Source organism: Cervus canadensis, chromosome 30 (assembly GCF_019320065.1).
Source record: "Cervus canadensis isolate Bull #8, Minnesota chromosome 30, ASM1932006v1, whole genome shotgun sequence".
In the NCBI taxonomy this organism is placed as follows: Eukaryota; Metazoa; Chordata; class Mammalia; order Artiodactyla; family Cervidae; genus Cervus; species Cervus canadensis.
Window position 1 is genome coordinate 21,073,093 of NC_057415.1, and position 9,250 is coordinate 21,082,342.

General features: G+C 47.7%; 1 long non-coding RNA gene across 1 annotated transcript; it reads left to right on the top strand.

The window, feature by feature from the left end:
- Positions 1–1,076: 1,076 nt before the first annotated feature.
- On the top strand, positions 1,077–6,118 carry LOC122431655. The gene is made up of 3 exons (XR_006266587.1): positions 1,077–1,116; positions 1,952–2,096; positions 5,873–6,118. It is a non-coding gene; the product is annotated as an uncharacterized LOC122431655 (long non-coding RNA).
- The last annotated feature ends 3,132 nt before the right edge of the window (positions 6,119–9,250 follow it).

Genomic DNA, 9,250 nt, shown 5'->3' on the forward strand with positions numbered 1-9,250 from the left:
CTTGAGCAAGTGAAGTACATTCTCCAGTTTTCTCAGAGCATGGCTCTCCTAGTCACAAGATGCCCACCACCCTGGTCTTGCTGGGCTCTCAAAGCATCTCCATCTCGGCTTTGGCACTTGACTCTGAACCGCCCTCCATTTCCCAGCTTCAGATTTCATGTGAATACGTGTCGCCCTCTCTGGGCACCAGCACTGATAATGAAATACCACTCCAGCCCCAGAGTCCTCGACTGTCTTCACAAGGCCACAAAATGACATAGGAGAAAATGTCTGTTTAAGGAGCCATTGCTGCTGACTGGAACGGGTCCTTGTGGTAGATGCTGAGCATCATCTAATGCACATTTCACTTGAAACTACTAGATCTCTTGCCTCTACAACTAATTTTTTTTTTAAACATGTGGCTCTCTGCTATATGTGATGAAAGACAGTTCACTTGTTTCAGTGAGAGATGAGGGTGAAATATCAACTCCCACTAGATTCCAACCAGTGCAACTGGCACCTAAAGAATGAAGACTTCTCAATCCAGTGGGATCCAATGGGTCACCATGGCCAAAAGGACAGCTGGGACTAGGGCATTCTCAGAGCAGGCTGGGGACACAAGAATGCCAACAGGGAATGGCTCCATGATACGCAAGCTGACAAAGTTCCATAGCTTCAAAGTTATGGTTTTTCCAGTAGTCATGTAGGGATGTGAGAGTTGGACCATAAAGAAGGCTGAGCATGGAAGAACTGAGGCTTTCAAACTATGGTTCTGGAGAAGGCTCTTGAGAGTCCCTTGGCCTGCAAGGAGATCAAATCAGTCCATCTTAAAGGAAATCAACCCTGAATGTTCATTGGAAGGACTGATGCTCAGGCTGATGCTCTAATACTTTGGCCACATGATTCAAAGGCTGACTCACTGGAAAAGATCCTGATGCTGAGAAAGATAGAAGGCAGGAGGAGAAGAGGATGACAGAAGACGAGATGGTTGGATGGCATCACCAACTCAATGGACATGAGTTTGAGCAGGCTCCAGGAGATGGTGAAAGACAAGGAATCCTGGCATGCTGCAGTCCATGGGGTTGCAAGCAGTAGGACACAACTGAGTGACTGAACAACAACAAAGTCAGAGTTCAGGTTTGTGGGCTCTAAAACCCTGACTATGGTGACTTGGTGATGTGACTGTAAATCTGGGGCTTGAAAGATGTTATTGATCAGTCGCTAAGTCGTAGCTATTTGCAACCCCATGGACTAGAGCATGCCATGCTTCCCTCTCCTTTACTATCTCCCAGTGTGTGCTAAGTCACTTCAGTCATGTCCGACTCTTTGTGACCCTATGGACTGGTAGCCCACCAGGCACCTCTGTCCATGGTATTGTCCAGGCAAGAATACTGGAGTGGGTTGCCACGTCCTTCTCTAGGGGATCTTCCCGACCTAGGGATCAAACCTGCATCCCTTATATCTCTTGCATTGGCAGGAGAGTTCTTTACCACTAGCAGCACCTGGGAAGCCCCACTATTTCCAAGAGTTTGCTCAAATTCATGTCCATTGAGTCAGCGATGCTATCTAACCATCTAATTCTCTACCACCATTCCTGCACTATCTCACAGAGATATGCCTCCTTGTGTTAGCATCACTCTCCCTCTCTCTCTTTCTCTCTCTTCAAATGCCACCTGTTTCTTGTATGCTCAGAGCATCAGGGTTCCCCACAATGTGGACAGTCCCTGGAGCACAGGATCAGGGATGTCCAAACTTAGCACTGAAACAGCCCAGTGGCAGGGGGATGGAATGGGGTGCGTGATGCAGCAACTAATGCAGAGCTACGCAGGGGGGTACAAGCCCTCCCCAGAGGGTGTGGGGCTACCGTGTTACTTGACTCAGTGCTTCTCTGGGGAGCCGGGTAACATGGAGCAGAGTGCACTGGACAATGAGTAGAGGGAGTGGATAATTGCATTTCCTTGGATTTCTCAAGGTCTCATCCACCTGCTTTCTCCTGAGGGTGATCTATGCTGCATTTCTGTGTGTAAACTGGAGTTCTGAAATTGGAGGAGTTCTCCGTCACCAGCCACCGGTGTGTCTCACAAGATCTTCCCCCGTCCACAGAGAAGGTTCTGCAGGTAACAACTCCCAATCCCCGTCAGTTCACTGTGCAAGTAAGAATGTGACTTATTCATTCTGATTTTACAGAAAAGTTTCCAGAGTCCTTTTCCCCTATTGTCATACCCTTTTAGAAATGTTTCGCCACACTTGGCTAATAGTACAGAAAGTGAACTTCAATCTCAGACAAGAAGATGTTCTAAGTGCCAAAGTCTTTTTATATTTGGACAGCAATAAACAAATGTGCTAAGTAAATTCAGTCATGTCTGACTCTGTGCGACCCTAAGAACTGTAGCCCACCAGGCTCCTCTGTCCATGGGATTCTCCAGGCAAGAATACTGGAGTGGATTGCCATGCCCTCCTCCAGGGAATCTTCCTGACCCAGGGATCAAACCCACATCTCTTATGTCTAGTGCACTGGTAGGTGGGTTCTTTACCTCTAGCATCGCCTGGGAAGCCCAAATAAACACAAATAAGTAAATAAATAAAGTAACTAGTACTATGAGTTGCGAGAAGAGCAAACTGCATCTCAGCGAGCATGAGCTCAGGCACTTGTGGTCAGTGACCCGAGTTCTTAGTCAAACAGAAACACTCTGTACCAGCATGTGCTCAGGCCAACTCAGTCCACTCACTCTTTCTGAGGACAATTCAGACAGAGAGCAAACCCCGGGGCTCTGGGTGCAGCTTCACTAGAAACATGCCTTGGCTTGAAACCAATGAATGTGCTCGTCAAAGCTCTACAAAGCCTGAGAAAGGAAAGAACTGTCTTTGCTCCAGGGCCCAACTTCCCTTCTCTCTCCAAAGCCCCTGTGTTCCCCTTGTGATCACCAGCAACCTACCCCATACCCTGAGGCACTTCTTTCTTCTGTGAACTGTCCTCCTCCCTTTCTTAAAGTGGCTGCTTCCTGAGAACACCACCCCCCACGGTCCCCTCAAGGTCAGCGCACATTCCCTTCTTTTCCACACTCCTCCCATCTGACTCCAGGCTTACCATGCGGGTTGACTCCGAAATGTGCCTACTGGTAGGATAAATAAATATTCTGCATTATTGACTACAGCTCTTTATAGTAGAGTGGATGGTTGTACGGAGCAATGATGACAAAGCTACTCACCCCCGCCCTTAACCCATGTCTGTTTAGAGAGAGGACACAACTCCTTCACTTGTTCCTGGTCGATCTGCCCATCACAATTCCATGAACTGAGACAAAGGTAGGGCAGGTGGTGATGGGAATCGGAGACACGTGAGCAGCATATGCAGGACAGCCTGTGAGCCCAGCCCCCCACCTCATCACAGGGTCAGTAATGCTGCTGCCCTGGCCACCTCCTGTTTCCAAAACAGAAAGCTGCACACAGGCTCCTCATGATGCCGTGACCTGTTGCCTTCTGACTTTTGTACTCTGACCTCCAATCGCCTTTTGTGTGCAATCACAAGACCAAACTGTCTGAAAAGATACTTTCCCTGTCTTTGCCCTTGGTGCACACCTTCATGATTTTGCACAGAGTTCCTCTTCCCACTCTCCCTGTTGACTATTTTGTCTTCTCCTGTCTGAGAAATACATATCTCCCTCTTGACTCCCACAACCTTGTTATGTGTCTCCAGGTAGAGGACTGAATTCATCTTTTCAGGCATCGGAGTCCCATCCACCTGTGATGGGAGCGTCTATGAAATTTTCCCTCTCATTAAGACCAGAGTGTCTGTTGTCTGGGCTGAGCTGCGCTAAGTCACTTCAGTTGTGTCCAACCATTTGCAACCCTATGGACTGTAGCCCACCAGGCTCCTCTATCCATGGGATTCTCCAGGCAAGAATACTGGAGTGGGTTGCTGTGCCCTCCTCCAGGGGATCTTCCTGACCCAGGGATCCAACTGCGTCTTACGTCTCCTGCTTTGGCAAGCAGGTTCTTTCCCACTAGAGCCACCTGGGAAGCCCTGCATACTAGTAGGCACCCAATGGGTAAGTAATTGGAAAAGGTACTGAATGCATCAATAAATTAGACTTTTCAATTGTGGAAGAGACACAACATAATCAGGCCACGTTCTGGTATTAACTTCCTGGGAGGCTTCTCCCCCAAGTGCACTCATCATGGAAGGGGACAGCTCTGGGATGTCTGGCAAGACTTTATTGATACTTCCCAGGGGGAAAGTACAGTGTTGGAAACACAATAGTGGATGACAGCAGGTCTGGTCAAGGGCTCATGGGGATTATTATCTAGGAGGAAAGCCTGACATTAATAAGAAACATTAGACCAAGGAGCAGTAAAAGTTCCAGAAGGAAGGAAGTGATAGCATATACCAGTTAACAGGCAGTGAGGAGAGAAATTGAACTAGAGAAACGTTGACTAGGATGAAAGGAGAAGGAAAAGGAGATGGCAAGGAGAAATCTAGGTTTCTATTTGCATACTTGCTGGGTAGAGATGCCACTCACTGCAGGACAGAAGGTGGAAGAACAAGAGGAAGCCAGTCAATTGACACCAGCTGCCCCTAACCCTAGAGGACTACCCTGATAGCTCAGTTGGAAAAGAATCTGCCTGCAATGCTGGAAATCCTGGTTCAATTCCTGGGTCAGAAAGATCCACTGGAAAAGGGATAGGCTACCCACTTCAGTATTCTTGGGCTTCCCTTGTGTCTCAGCTGGTAAAGAATCTGCCCACAACGCTGGAGACCTGGGTTCAATCCCTGAGTTGGGGGAGATCCCCTGGAAATGAGAAAGGCTACCCACTCCAGTATTCTGGCTTGGAGAATTCCATGAACAGGGGAGCTTGGCGGGCTACAGTCCATGGGGTCCCAAAGAGTTGGACATGACTGAGTGATGACTTTCACTTTCACTTTGCCCCTAACCCTGTGCACTTGGATCTAATTGGGAGAAATCTCTCAGCAAAGAGTTAATTTTGGCACAGTGCGCTTATCACATCTTGGAGGAAAATTCACCTTTGTGAAAGTTGTAGCTGGCATTCTAGGTGCGCTCCCTGTTATCTCTACTGTGTATGTTTATATTATAGTTTCCTCCCACAATAAGTCAGGGCTGACCTATGTAACAAATAGAATATTTGAAGAAGTGATGGTATGTGAGTGATGGTGAGTATTAGACTTCTGAGTCTAGATTATAAAAGACATTGCAACTTCTGCTTGACCTCTTGGATTAATTGCTCTGGGGAAGCTAGCTATCACATTTACTAAAATAGCTGAAATCCAAAAAAACTGAATCTATGACATGCTGGTAGGGATGCTATGCAACAAGAGCTTTTATTCATGGGCTGGTGGAAGATAACCATAGAAATATGGTATTACTGAGTAGGATTGTATTTATTAATATTGAGATATCATTTACATGGAGTAAGATGGACAACATTTAAGAGTACAGTTCCATAAATTTTGACAGCTGTATATACCCTTGTAAGTACCAGCTCAATATTTGTTGCCCAGCTCAATATTTCTTCTCCCTAGGAAGTTCTCATGGCTCTGCCCATTTGACACACACCCCATCCCTTCTCCAGCAGTAACCATCACTCTGAGCTGTCAATCAATTCATTTACCTATTCTGAACCTTCACACAATGGACTCGTATAAGGCACGCTCTTTTTTGTTTGGCCTCCTTCATTTAGAGATTCATCCTTGTTTCTATTGCATGAATCAGTAGCTTATTCTTTTTCTTTTTAATTTTGTGTTGTGTTCCATGCAGTGAATTGTTTTATCTGTTCTACTGTTAATGGATGAGTTCTTTTCCATTTTTAATGAATAAAACTCTGTGAATATTTTTGAACACATTTTCCTGAAGATATGTATTCTTTATCTCCTAAGAATACACCTTGGAATCAGTCGCTGGCTCCTAGGATATACACGCGCTGAATTTTTCTGGAAACTGCCAGAGAGTTTTCCAAAGTGGATCTAGTATGTTCAGATTCCCCGTGTGAGAGATCTGTTTTCCACTCTCACCAGCACTTTGTACCGAAGACTGCTTGCTTTATTCTAGCTGCACCGGTGGGCCTGTAATGCTGCGATTCATGGGGTCGCAAAGAGTCGGACATGACTGAGCGACTGAACTGAACTGAACTGAGGGCTTCATTCGTCTTTCCCTGATGAATAAAAATGATGAGCACCTGTTCTTACGTTTGTTGTCCATCTGGATAAATGACTAAGTCTGTTTTTTGCCCATTTTATAATTGGATTTTAGTCTTTTATTTATGGAAATGTGAAAGTGTCTTGTCTGTTCTGGCTATGATCCCTTGTCAAATACATGGCATAGTGGATTGAACCTCCCCTTTGGAGAGCAGTCACAGAAGGGTAGAGGTGGGTGAACTGTACTTCCTTCCAAGGCATGAGTGTGGTCCTAAAGCTGCAAGGAGAAAAAGGACATTGCCCCCCTCTTGTCTCACTTGCCCCCATTTTCATCCACTCTATCTCTGGTTGTCCTGGCACAGGCTTGGCATGGGGACAAGCTACCTGTGGGGAGCCTGTGTGAGGCTGAGGTCTCTACATTGTCCCAGATGGCTGGCCGCACCCATTGTCCTGGCTGCAAGTGGAGTCAAAACAGGCTTATTCCCCAAAGCAGTCTTAGTCCTTCTCCAAAGCAGATCTTTAGCAATCCTACTGATCACTGATGATGGTGCTGGTGGTTTAGTCACTCAGTTGTGTCTGACTCTTGCAACCTCATGGACTGTAGCCCACCAGGCTCCTCTGTCACGATTTCCCAGGCAAGAATACTGGAGTTAGTAGTCATTTCCTTCTTCAGAAAATCTTCCCCACCCAGGAATCCAATCCAGTCCACTGCATTGCAGGTGGATTCTTTACTGAATGAGCCACTAGAGAAGTCCTGGATACTTGGTGGGAAAACTTGCAGTTTATTCAGAAGAGCTATAGAGAAGGCTTACATTCAGACTCCTTCTAGAAGTCCTTAGTCCCAAGAACAGGAGCAGGGGAGCCCAGCCTTTATCAGACTTAGCTTTTGAATATCTTCAGCACAGTGAAAGTTAGCACAGTAAATAGTAGGAGCGAAGGACTTTGGGGCAGAGGGTAAGCAGGCCCAGTCTCAAACATCAGTTCCCCAGGTCACCACCCATGGGGTCTGGGACCACCTATTTTCTCCAAGCCCTTGTTTTTTTTCTCTATGTAATGTGAGTCATAGCCATAGTGTTAGTCGCTCAATCGTATCTGACTCTTTGTGACCCTATGGATAGTAGTCCACCAGGCTCCTCTGTCCATGGGATTCTCCAGGCAAGAATACTGGAATGGGTTGCCACTCCCTTCTCCAGGGCATCTTCCTGACCCAGGGATCAAATCTGGGTCTCCTGCATTGCAGGCAGATTCTTTACCATCTGAGCCATCAGGGAAGGCCAGGGGAACAATAACTATGTCTAGTGATGAAGTCATTGTGACACTTCCAAGAAATTAACAAGATCCTATATGTACCAGGCATCTTGATATATATCAGAAGGGCCATCCTGCTGCTTCTCCTGGTTCACGCAGGTATTGTCTCTCTCCATCAGCTCTCAACAGAGTTCTCATCTGAGCTGGGTGAAGGTGGTGCCAGCCTGAAACTACGGTCACTCCAGCTGTAAATTCTCAAAACAGCAGCAGCCTCCACACCCTGAGCCCTCCCCTCTGATCCCAGGACCACGTGGATTCACTACCCCTCACCCTGACCATAGACTTCTTGGGACTGACAGATTTTGCAGTGCTGGATAGAGTGGCAGACAGACAGCTGTGATATAATAAGAAATACATATCTTTGTATTCATCTCTGTTTCTGATACAGAGCATCTCATATCCTGGGATTTCCAAAACAATGAAAGCATAAAGGTGTCTCTTGTTATGTTAATGAGGTTGTGTTTTGGACCTCAGTCAAGGAGTGCGATGGTCACCAGAGGAACCTGATAAGAGCTGGGACACAAGTGAGTCCCTGGTCTGAAGTGGAGTAGGGAGATGGGTGTTCCTGGGAGGGGTGGACAGTGGTTGGAGGACCAGTCAGCAGGGCCAGACTTCAGAGTTTGGATTTTATACTAAGTGTGAGGTTGAGCAGGGGAGGGCTTGGAGAAAGGCGAGGGCTCCCAGGCTTCAGAGTGGACTTAGGAGGACTGGGAGGAGTCATCGCTGGGGTTAGGGGGTCAAGAGGAAGACATGGTGTTAAGGTGATTGATTGGGGTCCCACAGCAATGACAGCTGCAACACCTCGACAGCAGCAATAACAAGGTTCACTTGCCGTCCACACTCTGTCTACTGCCATCAGCAGGGGAGCCACCCTGTACCCTCTGTTCTCTAGGGCATAGTTGACAGCAGCTAGAATCTGGAACATGCCCAGTCACCAGGCAAGGGGTGCGCTCTCTTATTCCCTGGACGCTGGCCAGAGCCAATGGCCCCACCACCCTGATGCGCAGGAGGTCCCTGGGAGTGGGGCCGAATTCAAGAAATTCAGGTGTCAGGGCTGAGGCTGGAAGCAGGGGGAGTTGAGGTCCCCTGTGAAGGCAGAGGGACTGCATCAGCTGGGTCTGGAGTCAAGCGCTGGACTCCGAGGCACAAATGTGGGTGTCCGGGAGGTTTGTGCTACATCCCTAGTCGGGCACTCGCAGACCCACACACAGGCAGAAAGCACTCAAATGTGGCAGGTTGGACTGCATGTGACACACCACTGCATCCCAGGAACACAGGGCTCAGCAGGTCAGGCACTGGTCTTTGTGTGTGATCACCCCCATTCAAATGAGACTCCTTCAGCAAAAGCAGCCTTGCCCAGGACCATGGCCTTCTGAGCAGGTTTCTCCAGCTCCCTGGAGGTGCCTGCTGACACCTGCTGCCAACACTGTGCTCCTCCGGTCGGTTTCACGCCACTTGAAGTGAACCATGGTCCCCTCTGAAGACACTGTTTTTAAGTTGTAGTTAAATGAAGTCATGACCCTTTCTAGCTGGAGACCCACCCGTTGCTTGATCCTCTGAGAACTTCTGTGGGCTAAATTGTCAGAAGAGGAGGAGACTTGGCCCCAAATTCTATTGTTTCAGAAAAACTGTGACATCCTTTGCCTGCTTGGAAATCAGCAACAAGCCCATTGGAACTTCTGATGTCCTCTGAGTTTCCCTGGACCCGCCTTCAGACAGCTCGCCTGTCTACACAGCTACAGCATGCAGAGTGAGCATTTCCAGGGGAGCCCCACGGTCACCCTTTGGAAAGCATTTCTGTTGAAGCTGTGT